This window comes from Microtus oregoni, unplaced genomic scaffold, assembly GCF_018167655.1.
Source record: "Microtus oregoni isolate MIOR12 unplaced genomic scaffold, Mior012 000002F_ref0000024, whole genome shotgun sequence".
NCBI classification, from domain to species: domain Eukaryota; kingdom Metazoa; phylum Chordata; class Mammalia; order Rodentia; family Cricetidae; genus Microtus; species Microtus oregoni.
The window spans coordinates 67583244-67599069 of record NW_024543061.1 but is presented as its reverse complement, the minus strand read 5'-3'; positions in this window follow the sequence as shown (position 1 = coordinate 67599069).

Sequence of the window (15826 nt, the reverse complement as noted above, 5' to 3'; positions counted from 1 at the left end):
GAGAGCTAAGAGGGTTACTGGACTAGCCCCATAGACCAGGGGGCAGAATGGCAGTTTTGCTAATCTATAGAAGACTTGCCTTTTCAGAGCTTCCGACCTTCAAGAGAAAAACTAAAAAGCTCAGCTAGGGTCATTTTAAACAAGACACAGCTAGTTGTGGCAAGAAGGCTGGAGAGGAGAGGAAATGTAACACTCTGAAGGAAGGCAACCCCTTGGATTTAAGGGGTCCTCAAGAGGGATGGGGGATTCTCAACGGGTAAGGGGGAAGCCTTACTCCTTTCCATTCATCGCCCCTTGCCCCCTTTAGTCTCATCCATCTATTTGCATGGTCACCCCCAGAACCTGAGAATGGGCTCAACAGGCACTGATGGGAATCTCATGGCTAAGCCCTAAGGGCAGAGGTTTGCACATGCCTGTTGAATGTTAGTGTAGGCAGCAGAGAATGCTTGTAAATCCAGACTCCTGAGTCAATTATTGCTGAATTCAAGCGGGTCATTTGGAGGCCAATGCTCTGAGGCTTGGAGGAGGCTTAAGGCATGGTGTTTGACCTTACAGACCTTGCGTTCACTGGGAGAATCCAGATACTATGTTTCACATGCCAGCATAACTTTAACTGGGCTGGGAATAACTTCGAGTGATAACTGTCCACACTCACTGTTCTCAGTGTACATTTCCATGCTCAGGGGAGTCAGTTCTCATCCAGGTCACAGGAAATGTCTTGTTCCCACAAACACACAAATGGAGTCCTGTAGGAGGAGGCCACTTGTTGGTTCCTGGCTGCTTAGCCCCAAAATAATCAAACAGAAACTATTAATTAAATCACTGCTTGCTTGGCCCATTAGCTCTAGCTTCTTATTGGCTAACTCTTACATATTAGTTTAATCCATTTCTATTAATCTGTGTATCTCCACGTGGCTACAGCTTACTGGCTTAAGTTTTATCTGGCTCCAGCAGGGCCGCATGGCTTCTCTCTGCCTCTGCCTCCTTTCTCCCAGGATTCAGCTTAGTTTTCCCTACCTAGCTCTGTTCCCCTATAGCTCTGCTTTAGGCCCAAAGCAGTTTCTTTATTCATTAACCAATAAAAGCAACACATAGACAGAAGGACCTCCCTCACCATTTCCCCTTTTCTGTTGAAACAAAAAGAAAGGCTTTAACTTTAACATAGTAAAATTACTTATAACAAAACAGTTACCATGCAAGAATTACAGTTACAATATTTATATCTACTTTATTTTATCATACCTAAGCAAAACTATAAATATCTATCTATTCTTGAACTCTATCAAAGACTCCAGAAGGATATAATAATACCTAAGTAAATAAGTTCATTGTAAACAACTTTCAAAACTCTAGAATTGACAGAGACTTCTCACTGCCTGGACAGTGATCCAAAGTTCTTCTGTACCATTGGGGCATCCATCTTCAACCTACAGGCCCATAGTATCTGGCAGACTTTTCCATGAAGCAGGAAATTTGAAAGTCTGTTTTGCCTCTATTGGCAGTTACTTTCTTCTGTGTCCTGCAGAATGTCTGCCAGTCTCTTTCATGAAGCAGGAACCCTGAAGGATCATCTCACCTTTAGGCAAGTTTAGCAGTCATTTCTCTGCGGGTCCTACATATCCAGTTCATCATGCAATCCAGGCAAGAGCCTGGATTCTTTCTTACCCAAATGGCTAACCAACTCCATAAGGAGCCTCTTTGATGCCCATCTTCCTCTTAAAGTAATTGGTGCTGCCATGAGCAGATGTGTCTCATTGTCATGAAAAGTCCTAAGTTCTTAAACATTTTAAATGCCATATTCTGAAGGTCCCTGAAAAATTTGAGGAATACCTATCAACTGAAATATATCTCTATATATCTAGAAAACCTAACATGACTACTACACACTTGACTATAATAATTGATTATCTATTAACCTATATTTCTTATACATTTTTAAATGAGTTGCACAAACACAATACCTTAATCAAAGAAATCTTTTATGTCTGAATCTGTCCTATTGTGTATCTGTAATTCTTTACTGTCCAGGAGCATTTCTTAAAATGATAAGTGCTTCTTAACAATGTAAGCTGTAGCATTACTAGGGTATGTACAGTACGTCCTGCTTGGCCCACCCAGCCCAGCAAGGCGGAACTGTTTGCTGCCTCTGAGAGTCATGCCCACAGCCCCATCTCTAGGCACATAGCAGGTCCAGGTTGCCACCAAGCAAACCATAGCATGTTGCTCACAAACCCCATTCAAATGCTCAGTCTCCTGAAAGAGTCAGAGTTTGTGCCCAGAAAGCAGGCATTTCAAAAACGGCACAGCTTTTTTTCCTATTACCGCTGAATCAGGAAAACCTCTCTCCAAGGAGCTACAGCATGCTGCCAGCAAACAGCAAGAAGCTGTGTTAAACTATTTTTGTGTTTAGAATTCCTTTTCAAGCCCTCTCAAGTTTAAAGTGGATTTTAGTCAGCCATGTTAGTGCCAATTTGTATAGGTAGGCTGCTTATTTCATTCCTGTCTGCTTAGCCCTGAAATAATCACACAGAAACTATATTAATTAAATCACTGCTTGGCCCATTAGCTTTAGCTTTTTATTGGCTAACTCTTAAAAATTAATTTATCTAATTTCTATTAATCTGTGTATCACCACATGGCTGTGGCTTACTGGTTCTGGCAGGGCTACATGGCTTCTCTCTGCCTCTGCCTCCTTTCTCCCAGGATTCAGCTTAGTTTTCCCTACCTAGCTCTGTTCCCCTATAGCTCTGCTATAGGCCCAGAGCAGTTTCTTTATTCATTAACCAATAAAAGCAACACACAGACAAAAGACCTCCCACACCTTAGTCTCTGATCCCCATGTGGTGTCAGCATCTTTGTCCTTGCTTGTTCTGCTCACACCTCTTATCTGGGGCTCCTCTAGTTTGTGTTCTGGTTTGATCAGCACTAAGTACCTTTGTTACCCACTATGTCTGTTTCACAGCCTCACCCCCGACCCTCCATCTGTCAGCATCTGTTCTATCTACTCCAGGGCTTGGGTGTTAGAATGGAGGTCCATCATTGGTGCTTCACAGACATCATGGTGGGCTTCTCACAGCAACTCAGAGGGATCTTCACCAGGGTTTATTAAGGATACAGACTGAAATAAATTCAAGGGAGACCCTTGGGACACCGTAAGCACCCTAGCACCACCTTCAGCTCTGCCATTAGTGCAGTCATCTTTTTGGCCTTTAACCCCCACTGCCAGCCATTCCCATTGGCCCTCTTGCCCTTTGCTTTGCTCCTCTATTGAGTCTCCACTTGCAGTTTTCTAAGAGGGAGACTATATCAGGGACTGTGGATTAGATGCTCATGCAAAGTCACTTTTCTAGATGGCCTCAAAGTGGCTGCTTTGTGCTGAGATGCCAGCAGCCTACTAGAAAACCTTTGTGACTAGGGCAGTGGTGTCACAGGGTACAAAGCATGGTGACCAGTGTCTAAGGGATGTTTGTTGCTGCCATCTTCAGATTGGAGCATGCGTTGAAGACTGTCGTTGTGGTTTTAAGAAAAGGTTGCCCGTGGGTCCAGGTGAAAGATGCAGAATCTGGGGCCAGGGCCTCCTGAGGACTCATCTGCTCAGGTAGCAAGCGTGGTCTGAAGCTCGAAGCTCATTTCAGTTCATGGCATCCCTAGTAGCGGCACACTCTGTGTCTGGAAGGCTCTCAGGACACCTTGCTCTCTAGTCCATCTTGTCTTTGAAGAGACCACATCATTCATCTATGTTATACATGTTCTGCATGCCCCCACCAGCCTTCATAGTTTTTATCCCACCCACCACATGTTCTGTCTCCCCCCCCCCCCCAGTTTTCACAGAGAAGGTAAGTGATGTAGCCTTGTCTCTGAGCTCTGTCCTGAGGACATAGCTGGCCAAGGGCCTGTACCTACAGCCTCTCCTGCAGCATTTTGTCATTTTTGCAAATATGGGGAGGGGGAGGAGGAGTGTTTCTCCCACCTTCTCTTAATTACTCTTTGTCACTTTGCCAGACAGGTGAAGCAAAGAATAGCAGACGGCATTTCCACAGAAGACATGAGAATGTGAATCTCTGAGAACAGGTCACTTGCACTTCCTGGGCACCATCTCTGACACAGAGATGGCTAGTGATTGGTGTAGAAGGGATTGGAAGCTCATGAACCTTTCCTTGGGTCCACCGGCCCAATTTCTGAGTCCACGTCTGTCTCTTGTTAGCTTTGTGACTTAAGGGAGATTCCTTCATGTTCCTGAGCCTAGTTCCTCATTTGTAAAATGAGGATAATAAGAGCTGCCTGCCTATCACACGGGAGCAAGTGAAGAGGGGACCGCAGATCCCAGTGCAGACCACACACTAGGCGTGCTGTCTGGGTGGCATTCTTCCCTATGACTACATCCAAGCATGCTAGAGAAGCCTTGCCCAACACACCTCCACAGACGTGTTCTCTGCACCACCCTGGCTCCAGCCTCCATGTTCTCTCTACAATGACTGCCACAGTGATTCATTTTGGGAACAGAGTCCTTCAGGGACGTGCTCTGGACATTTTAGGAGGAGATCAAAGACTTCTCTATGTAATGGCCATGCCCCTCTCCTGCCAAGAAGAAAATGAACACTCAAAACTCTCACATGGTTTCGCACCACAATATTTTCAACAGAGCTTCAGGGACTCCCAGAACTCTGAAGCCACGTGCAAAACTCCCTTTCTTGTCTGGCCACTCAGGCGTAAAGCCAGTGCCTGAATTACATTGTCCTGTCGGGACCCAACTCAAGTCTTTCTCCTGTGAACTGGCTGGGACAACCCATCATTTTGAGTTAACTTAATGAGGCGAGCATCAAAAGCCAGAGGAGCAACTCTGATATAGTGAATGCCCAAGGCAAGTGGAATGGCACTAATGTAGGGAACATCAAAAGCCAAGGGTCAGACCCTGATATTGTGAGCAAGAGTAAGGGCGTGACCCTATGGGATGAGTGTAAAGAGTAAAGAATGCAAGTGGAGGGCCAGGTATGTTCCATTCAGAGAAGGCTGCAGAACGGGGTTGTATGGACCCACCTGTGGGAGACACAGCAGTGAGGACCAGCTGAGAAGGGGCTGAAACACCCAAAGTGGCTAACCCTCCTCTCCAAGGATTGTACAAGAAGGAAAAAAAATATGTCACCAGGTCAAAGGAACTGAAATCCTCCAGCAGGGAAAGGAGGTGAACAACGCAACAACAGAATCTGTGGGCTCTCTTAGCTTAGGGGCTCCCAGCAAAGGAGACGGACCTGCAGTGTGCTGGAATGCCTAAAGCCCTGGCAGGGCAAGACAGAGGATTGCCTATCCTGGCTGGGTTTGCCATGGCAACATGAGGGCCGCAGAAATAGGGTTCCCTTGGGATTGTACTGAGACCAATTTTGGACTACAGTTAATTGTTCTGAAAGAGAAAATTAATACTTTCTTCTTGAGGAAGAATCAACTTAAGATTCTGTTGTCTTTTGTTCATCCATCAGTAGGTGGGCAAGCTTTGTAAGAATGAGTATGGGGAGTCCCCAGATGCAAGCTATGCACAGCTGTGCTCCCAGGGGCAGGGAAGAGGCAATCTTTAGTGCCTGCAATGGTACCCTAGACTACGGCCAACAAGGAACTTTCTAGAGTGCTAGAAGCTCTGAGTCGGTTGACTCCTGGGCTAGGACACTGTCTAGACTTTTCTAAGCACACCTTTGACTCTATCTCCACCTTGACCTTGAGCTCATCAACAAATTTATAAATTGGGAGTTCAAAACCACACTTTGTAGTAAACGTGGAAAATAGCAGAACACTGGATGGGTGCACCAAACAAACTCGAAAACCATTACAGAAAAGACACGTTCCCTGCAATACCCAGATCCAGATGCGAATGACATGGAAAACTATGATTCCACCCCCAGCACTCGCTTCCACTGACTAACACTGTAGTCACACATCCATCAACTTGCTGGACCCTCAGTTTTACTGCTTAGAAACCCTCACAGCCTCCTGCAATCCATAACCAGTCAACATTTGCTCAGAAGGATAACTTGGTCATTCAGTACGAAGAATGAGGTGGGGATGAGAGCTGAGGAAATGGACCCTGATTGCAGCCTGCCTCTGGGACCTTAAGGAATCTCTTCACTGGACTGAATGTCAACAACAACAAAAAATCTCTCCTCGTAAGACATAAAATGCTCTGCAACATTATTGAAAACACTCCTGTGAGAGATTTGTCTGTGCTTCTGTGATGCAAAACCAGTCCCAAAAGATGCCTTTGTACTTTGTCCTTTGAACCAATAAGGACACTGAACAAAACCCCTCTTTCCTGTATTGTTTCATTTGCATTTGGTTCAGACAGGTCCATGACCTCTCTAAGTAAGATGGGTCTCCCTTTTGTGGGGAAAAGAATAGTCTGAAGGTTTGCTGCTGGCTGCTTGGGTGGTCCCATGTGGATTTTCCCATGGCTTGAGCCTCTTTTCAGTCATCCCTGCCTGGGGGAATCCATAGGCAGGTTTCCCCTTCTCAGGTGCTTCTTAGCCTAAGATTTGTTAGGGTTGGAACCCTGAGCCCTGATTTTATCTCCAAGGTGCTCAAGAGCTAGTGCATCACTGGATGGTATCTTTTTTTCTTCCTTTCTGGTGTTTGCTCTTAGAATAGGCAGAGGACCCGGAGAGCTGTACTGCCTCTCATCTCTTAACCAGACCCTTCATTTTCCAAACGATTCTGAGTCTAGCCTTACTTACTTGGGAAATCAGAGCCTGGCTGGCTGGGCTAACTAGAAGTTGAAGGACATCTGCCCAAGGACAGCAGACATTGGTTGTTGGGAAGAGCGCCAGAGCTGAGCTTCTTGCTGCCATTGCTCTTCCACGCCTGCTCTTGGGTGGAACACAGGGATTCTTTACCCTTCCTCACATGGTCAGTTTCTCCCTGAAGCCCTTTGTTCTACCTCCTAAGTGTGATTTCAAGCCAATACTGAAGGAGCTGAGATTCCCTGAATGGTGAAGGAAGAAACACAGAAAACCAAACGGTCCCTACCATGCGCCAACCCAACCTAACGAGTGTGCTTGTCACCAGCACTCAAGTTGCACAGTCTCCTTAAAACCTTCTTTTATAGGGGAACGTGGCCACAAGGTTCCTTTAATGTTACCTACCCATAAGTTTATGTTAATGGGGAAAGAGATGCCCTTTGGCAGGCGAAATGCTGCTGATGCCTAGCTAACCGGGTGGTTTGGGGAGAGGTTCAAAGTGAACATTGAAACAGAGGCAAGGAAGGGAAAGGAGAGGAGGCTTAACTGGCATCTGCAGCAGTAGACGGTTAGGGATCTTCCTTCAGGCTTCCGCCCTTTGAACGGAAACAGCGGAAGAGCAGAGAGGTTTGGCAGAGTCCTTGCTCTGTCTCTGTAGCACTTCCACTGACGAGAAGTAATGAGACCCTTCCTAGACTCCATGCTTGCTATATATTGAAGATGGGGGGAGAGGAGACCTACTGCTATCACATTTTCATGAAAGCAAACCTCAGTTAACTTTCAACAAAAACATCCCCAGTGCCCCACGGGGATTTTGTCTTTCTGTGATCTCTGTCTGGCTATCACTGACCCATTTAAGCTTGAAGTGTGAAGACTTTTTTTTCCCATTAGGGCATCAAGGCACTCTGAAGTGGCCCACAGCCATAGACTGGGTTGCTGGATAGCATCATTCATTGCCCAGATGACCTTCTACAATCTAGCTCTCATCTGAAATACCCACTGAGCAAAATATACTTGTGCTCTTTTAGAGGAAGGGTTGAGGATCGTTTTCTAAATGATGTGACTGGCTTTTGTAGGTCTCATGTGAGCTTCTGGATGTCACCAGTTTCTTAGGCTTTTCAAAACCCAGGCAGCTGGTTGAACTGTCAGGTCTGTCTGCCTCGATCGACACTTCTGGGCTATCCAACACTACCTAATTTCGGAGAGGGGATATGGTACTATTCATAGTAGTTAGGGCTTAAGAGGAAAAGAGAGGAGAGACTGTCAGAGTGGGACACAGGAGTATGGAAGGTAACCACAGATTGACCATAATATGATACATATGCCTCATACCACTTAGTGCTTTACCCAATATTATCCCCATTTTACAGATTGAGGAGACTGAGGTTTAAAGAGGTTAAGTAACTTGTCTAAAGTCTCGTGTCTAATATCTAACAGGATCCAGAATTGAAACTCGGGACTTTCTTATTTTGGAGCTTGCGCTCCCAATTCCATTTGTTTTTGAAGAGTCAAACCAAGAAAAAGACATGTCTAAATGACCTCGTACCCTGCTATTTGTTTGACTGACCTTCATGAGACCTTTTGTCACTAAGTGCAAAAGGCAGGAAAGGAGTTCAGGGTGTCCCCTAGAATCAGTTAAGAGTTACTCAACCCGCCCGCTTAGACTGAGGTTGAGAGGTTGCATTTTCTCAGCAGATCTGGCCTGAGAGCAATCAGTTAGAGATGTCGGTGTCCTGACTACAATGTCTTTAGTAGCTTAGGGCAATATTTCCATCCTCTATCTTTCTTACTCCTCAGCTTTGCCCGCAGGAACTGCTGCCACAAAGGCCTGGGCAGGAGATGGAGATGCTGGGTCATGAGCACTTGGGTTGAGGTTTTGAGGAAGGATATGGAAGCCAAAGACTAACAAGAGGCCTTGGCATCATTTGGGACCACCCTTCACTCTTGTATGCCATTTCGTTGGGCACTTCAGTGAGGTTGGTGATATAAGGGCCAGCTGCTCACTTAATCTATCCCAGCATCCTTAGCACCACCTCAGAACTAACTGCCACTTGCCACTTGCCTGCCCCAACAGAATTTAACGGAAGCTGCCAACAGCCTTCCTCTGACCTCATTGGATAGAACCCAGGGTGTCTGCAGATAAAAACGCCTCTCCTTCTTCTGAAATAGTCTTCCTGCTATCTTGCAGTGGGCAGTCCTCTTGTGTGGTGTCCAGGCAAAAACAAAAAAAACAAAACAAAAAACAAAAAAAAAACCAAAAAACAGAGAAGGAGCTAGTTATTCATTTATCCCCACAAGGGACCTCTTTTTCCCATACCAAGTATATAAATAATTCCCATAAGGAGAGGCTGTTGAGAGTGGATAAAAAGAACAGACCATGTATGGTAATTAAAAAAAAATGTTGGGCCAGGGTTGTCTGCCCTTCAGCTTCAACCAGCTTTGTTGACTTTCCTGCTGACAGAAGTGGGAATTCGTTTAACTCAGATGAATATATTTATTCAACAGACCTTGCTAATCTTCTCCCCAGAGATCTTGTAGCCTCGCTGGAGGCCAGGGAAAGTATTCATTAGTGGAAACCTTTAGGAACCAGTTCCCTTTGGGAGGCAGTGAGTAGCACACATCTGGGGACATGTGTGTAGAAAGAGTGAAATCAGCAGAAGAAAATCTCTGGGGTCCAGGGTGTGGTTGGTTATATAAGCTAGAGCCACCTGGGAGGGTGGAGACATAACTCTCATTATATTGAAAGGTAGACTTCATGATGACCGACAAAGAAGATGTCCGGAGAGTTTCTTCTTAGTCATTTGCTCTAGGTTGATGGGCAAATACACATGCACACACTGGCATCTTCATGTACCTGTCTTGCCCTTTAGAAGCTGTTTTCTCCAGCCTGGAGTTTATGAGGTAGATTAAGATATCAAGGAAGGTTATAGTTGCTTTTTCTCCATAAGCCAAAAAAGTTGGACTTCCATGAATTTCTAGCAACACAGAGGGAAAGCCCCGATTTTAACTTTTCCTCTTGGCTCAGCTAAGCAGCTACTCTGGGAGAACTGTTCTCTGAAAAGATTCTTTAGTGGCTAAGAGGGAAAATAGCCAGGAAAAGAGATGTAAGTTGTACAGAAATCTACCCCCAAAGGTGATGATCTTTACACAAAACCCTGGTGTGACTAGCTCACATTCTTTCCTAGAGGGACTATCTAGCAGAAGCTAAAAACTGCCTGATGAGACCCACCACCTACTGCTTCATTTGCAGTCCACATGGGCAGAGGGAGGGTTCCTCTATAGCACTGTTGCTCTTGGCTGCCGAGCCAAATGAAGAAGTGGGGTGGGTCTCTCAGCACTGGTGACCACTGTGAACAGTAGGTGACTTTGGTTTAGGAGCACAAACAAAATGGCAGTCACAGCAGAAGGCAGGCATCTTCCCTCCTTTTAAGCAATCAAGTAAGGGGAAAGAATCTCACTGACAAAGAGGTATCATTTGTTTCCGCAGCCCCAAATGCTGATTGCAAAGTGTGCAGAAACCATAGCGTCTGTCTGTTCCTCCTCTTCCACTCAGGTACTGGCGTTTTACTCTTCAGTGTATGAAGATGAAGAAAGGCCCTAAGCAGGAGGTGCCTCGCTCTTCTGGAACCTGTCTCTCATCTGAGTTGTTTGTGTTCCTGCACCTATTTTCTCTTCTGTAGTAGTTGATTCTTCCCAGGCCGTGAGTGGCAGAGGGAGGATGTCTTTTTTCCACAGTACACACTCGCTCACTTATCTACTATTTATTCAGGCTATGTGCTCTGAGCTCTCTCCTAGGTGAGGATGGTGAAAAGAATCCAAAGAGGCTTCGCATTTAAGGAGAAAAAAATTTCAGGATCTGCATCTGGGTAGGCATGATTCATCAAGAGGGGGATACAAAGGTTTTGGGGAGCAGGGTCAGAAGGAATTGCAGCAATTTCTGAATATCTGGTAGACATGAGAGCCTAACATGGACACAGCATGTGATACTACTCCAGGGGGCTTTAGGTCACTTGGTTTTGAAGGCATAGTGAGGACAGGACAGGGTAGTGGTGCCACTGTCAGATGTGAATGAGGTTTTCTAGTTTAGACATACAGGGTAGTGGTGTCAGATGTGACATCAGATTCTCAAGTCTGGAGTTTGGTTTCTGTAAGGGGACTTTACAAGATAATGCTACTGGTGGACTTAAGGGGGACTTGAGACTGACTGTTCAGTGGGGGAAGAACAGTCTGGCTTGTAGGCTTCCTTTATAAAGGTATTGACTATCTCCTACCTACCCACCCTCTGTGCAGCAAGGGCAGCTGTGCACATGAACCAAGGAGGGTCTGGATTCTTCTGTGGTTTATCTCTGGGTCTGAGACAGACTTGGAGACTTAAGGAATGTAAGAGACAGACCTCCCACCTAGTTGAAAGGGAAGCCCTAGCTACTCCAGTGAAGACATGTTCTTTCAGGACTAAGAGGAACGGAGCAGAAACAGGAGATACTATACTCCAACACAGGGCCCAGGGGCACTTGCGGGGGCGAGAGCTGGGTGTTGGCTTGCACCACACTCTGCCAATCTGCCCTGCAGCCTGGGCATTGCCACTAACTTGCTATGTGACCTTGAACAAGTCACTTTTCTTCTTGGGGCCTGAGTCACCTTATCTGTTTACTGAGAAGTGAGGCAGGATGATCTTTAATGCTGTTGTGAGCTTTTAATGCTGTCTGTGGGCTTCTCTAAAAAAACAAAAGAGAAACAAAAACAAACAAAAAGAACAAAACAACAGACCAATGAATGCCACCCCCAGCCCTACCAAGGGAGGCAAAATAGTGGCTGCAAGTCGTTCACCTTTGACATCCAGCTCTTGACCACAGGTAACGCTTTGTTTTAAAAACCCAAAAGGGATTCAAAGTATGGGCTGTGGAGTTGGAATATAGGATCCGTCCTCGGTGGCTTTTGCTGCAGGGAGAACTGGCTTTCTCTGATTTGACCCTTCGTGACCCTGGACAGCACTTATGATCTGGTTGCAACACAGACCATTATGAGAAGCAAAAGAATGATTCATCCCTGTGCCGCACTCTTCAGGGACCAACAGCTCAAAGCAGAGACTTGAGGCGACCAAGGTTTTTCCAGAATCCATCTGGGGCTGCTTTAGAGAGCCAGGTGGCTTCTATTCTAGTTTTACTTGGTGTCATATTAATTCTGTCATGCTGATATGAGAACAGCAGGAAGTATTGGAGCAGAGGGGTTCTAACGACAAAGGGCCATGGCTGTCTGTGATCAGCCACCTGGCTCATGAAGTTGAAACTGACTTGTTAACCTCGTTTACATCAGGAGACATAAATATATTCTGCTGTCTGTCAGACTCAGAAACCAAATCCAGACTATCTTTTCAGCTCATGTTAATGCCTGCTACGGGCACTGAAGTCACTAGCATGAGCACGGATGTATCTTCCATGTTCTAGGTGGCTTCTTCCAGGGAAGGTGCTAATCATTTCCTTTTTCAGTGACACCGAATCCAGTGCAGGGACAGCGATTGGATGCACCCAATGGGCTCTAACAGTTATCCTGGGGAGATGGGATACATTACTGTATTGGCAGGTGCACTTGGGCCTGATATCCTACATTAAGTGTGACCCCAGCTGGGCGCCCTGCGTGGGTGGGGAGAATGAGTGCCGGTCAGCACAGCAGGAACAAACCAAGAATTTTGCCTCTCAGGACAGGCAGATTCCTAAAGTGGAACTAAGTGGTCCCTGCAGAGCAAGAGCAGGCCAGCTAGTGCAGCTAGAGGAGCATCCCTCCTTAGCTTGTGGCCAGTGTGACTGCAGAAACTTCAAAGCAGCAGCTCTTCAGTCTGGGGAAGGTTGCTGGGAGAAAAAAACCCGTTATTTTGTTATCAAATGGTGGAAGAGCCGAGAGTGCTTCTCAGCACTCCTTGGCCACTCTTCCTCCATGTTATGCTTTCTGATGCTCTCCAGAGCTCCCTTTTTCTGGAACGTTTCTTCACCATTTTGCTTTAGAAGTCACTTCGATGCCCAGGCCCCTCCTGCTACACATTTCACTCAAATTGTCTGACAAGCCTAGAGCTTCAAGAGAAGAGGCTCAAGGACCTGCCCAGCCTAGGTGGATAGGACTGTTCAGGATGGAGCTTTGGTGGTGGGAGTGTGAGCAACGGGATGCTGAGCAAGTGGGGAACTGCTGGATTCCCCCAAGCTTGACATGTCATCCCAGCAATAAAAGTAATGAAGGAATTTCGGGGGGGAAGGCGGCTGGGAAAATTCAAGGCCTCTGCAGTGAGCATGGCGGACAATAGTTCCACAGTGTAGTTTCCGTAAGTTCTCTCTCTCTCTCTCTCTCTCTCTCTCTCTCTCTCTCTCCCCCCCCCCCCCCCCCCATAGTCTGTAAGCAAGAACAAAAGAGATTGGAAGAGTTTGTAGAGCTTTTCTGGCTGTGGAAGGTGGTGTGTAAGATTACCCTAAGAAATGGCTTCTACTTCAGACCTCACTCACCAGAGAGTCTTTTGTATGCACAACACGACCATTCTGAGCCTTAAGATAGTGTTTGAAGCCACTTTCAGAAATGTTCAACCTTGGTCAATGAATTAACAGCTTATATGGATGGACGAATGAATGACGACATGAGTTTATCATAAGCTCTGGCTCGGGGAGGAGAGGTTCATGGTGCTTGCCTTTGTAGAAGACAGGCCTGGAGTTGAATCCCAGCTCAGCCACTTGCAAGCTGTGTGACAAGGGAACAGGTTATTTAACTTCTCTGAGCCTCCCTTTCCTCAACTTTGTCCGTGCCAAAGATCTCTGGGAAATCCAAACAACACCATCTTCATTCCCTACCACGGGGCTGTTTGTTACACAGCACTGTAATGATGGGCTAGCTTATGAGGACAGACATTGGGTGGCAGCAGCTTCCTCAGCACATGGAGGCTTGTTTGCTCAGTGGCCTGGAGTTAGGAGACTTGTTTACTCAGTGTTGGTCTAGAGTTAGGTGAAAGAGAAGAACTGAGCTAGGTCCATCTCCAGATGCACACCTGATTTTCACCACTCAAAAACTTGTACGGGCCCAAACACAAGCACTAGGTATATAACCTGGACATGACTGAGGTGTCTGGCAGCAGACAGAGTGTGTGCCCTGGGAGACAGATTTTGGGGAAAAGCAACAAGGAAGTGGGGCAGAGAATCTACCAGATCAGCATCCATGACCATGCCTGCAGTGGGCATCAAAACTTCTGTGGGATACATGAAGGCTTAAGAACCCAAATCTGTGGATCAGTTTGTTGAGAGACTAGCAAGAAGTGTGCTGGGGGAGAGGTTGGTGTCTGGGTTGGAGGCTGGGAACAAGTGAAGCTTAGATTATCTAGACCTCTCCTGACTTAAAGACATGGCCCTGGAGTCCCATGAGGGTCTGCCACTTTCTGAGCAGACTCTTACATTGCAAGTGGGCTGCAGTGGGGGCAGGAGGAAGGCACAAAGCTCTGAGGGCAGTTCCACAGTGGAGTTCCTACTGAAGGCCTGCCAAAGCACTGTGCTGCACTGTCCCGGCAGCAAAGACTTTGTGGGCCCCCCTGTCCTGTAAGGCCACCCCGGTCCCCACCTGCTACTCACAGTCACCTTTCCTCCTGAAGCTGGCAATGGCAACGCTAAGGTCTCCTCATCCCAATTTCTCATCCTCGCAGTCCCCCGCACGCCATCACACGATGTCCTCTTCCGGTATCAAGCCTTCCCGTTTCTTCCTGAGACTCTTCATAGAGCCCTTGGGATCTTGGCTTGCTTTTCCTGACCTGCAGTGGTCCCCTCCCCCCACAATCATGCCGTCAGACACAAAGTTGTGGCCCTATGTATCCGGAAATCCTCTGCTCCCTCCTGGGGACTACTGAGAGCCGCTGAAGCTCACATGGCGTGGTGGACTTTGGCCAACACAAGATCTATGTCCTTGGCTTATCCCAGTTGCCCAAAACCTCCACCTCCTGCCCGGTGGCTCAATATCTATCCCCACATTAGCTAGTGGGAATGCACACAGAGCTGACTCCTCAGCCCAATTTCTACTCTTGATGATAGTTCTCATGAAATTTGCCTTCTCATCCCAAGGCCAAAGTCACGTTAGTTGTATGAGGATGAACCTCCTCATTGCTGGTCCCCTTCCTGTCCCTGCCTCCCCAGGAGCATCTCCTTCTGTAACTTGTTGGTAGTTCTCTTGTTTTTGACTAAGGCTGAACCTTAGGGAACTTTCACCATTAGTCCTGCCTCTTTCCTTTCCCTCTTAAACGTTTGTCCCCCTACCGCTCTTCTCCAGGCTCTGCCTAGCCATTCTCAACCCCATAAGACAGGGGCCTGTCACCACTTTCTTTTATAGTTAAAGGTCTTACAAGTCCTGCCTGCAGTTGGTGTCTGTGAGGTAACCACCCCTCCCCTTCACTTCTCAACCTTCCTAACTCAGGCACTTCCTGTCAACCCATTGGACTGAATCACGAACCAGCGGACTCCACTTCTCAGTTCTCAAAGCCAGAGGGGCTCGAGGGGAGGCCATGGTCAGCTCTGCCTCTGCAATGCTCTCTTGCCTTGCCTGCCATGACAGTGCCACCCCCCTTCCTTGTCTGTGCTTCTCTAGCTGGCAGCTTCCAGTCTCCCTGTCCTGCTTTTCTGTCCACCTCCCTGGAAGACTGGAGCTTGCGGGCATCTTATAGAAGCTTCTGGCAGCCTTTGTTTGCAGAGGGACCTGAATCCCAGTTTCTTTTCGTGCCTGGAGTCGGGGTAACGCCACACCTCTGTCTTTTTTTCCTTTATTACCTGTGGTCTTGGTAAATACTGTCTTCAACTGCTTGAGGTTTGATTTATTCTGGACCTTGGAGATAGCTCAACCCAGCTGGCCACTTTCACAGCTTCACCTCGTTTTGGTGACTCCTCTTAGGTGGTCCCTGGCCCCATTGATTTCCTCTTCTGACTGCTTGCAAGGGTGGTTCTTGTCTGCTTTTATCTGCACTACCTAGCTTCCAACTCATGGCATCTTTACAACAGCCACCTCCTGCCTTCTTGGGGCCTCACTTTCTCCACTCCCTGCACAGGACGGCTAAGCATGCAGATCACACTTTCCTTCTGTTGTCTTTCTGTATCTTCTGT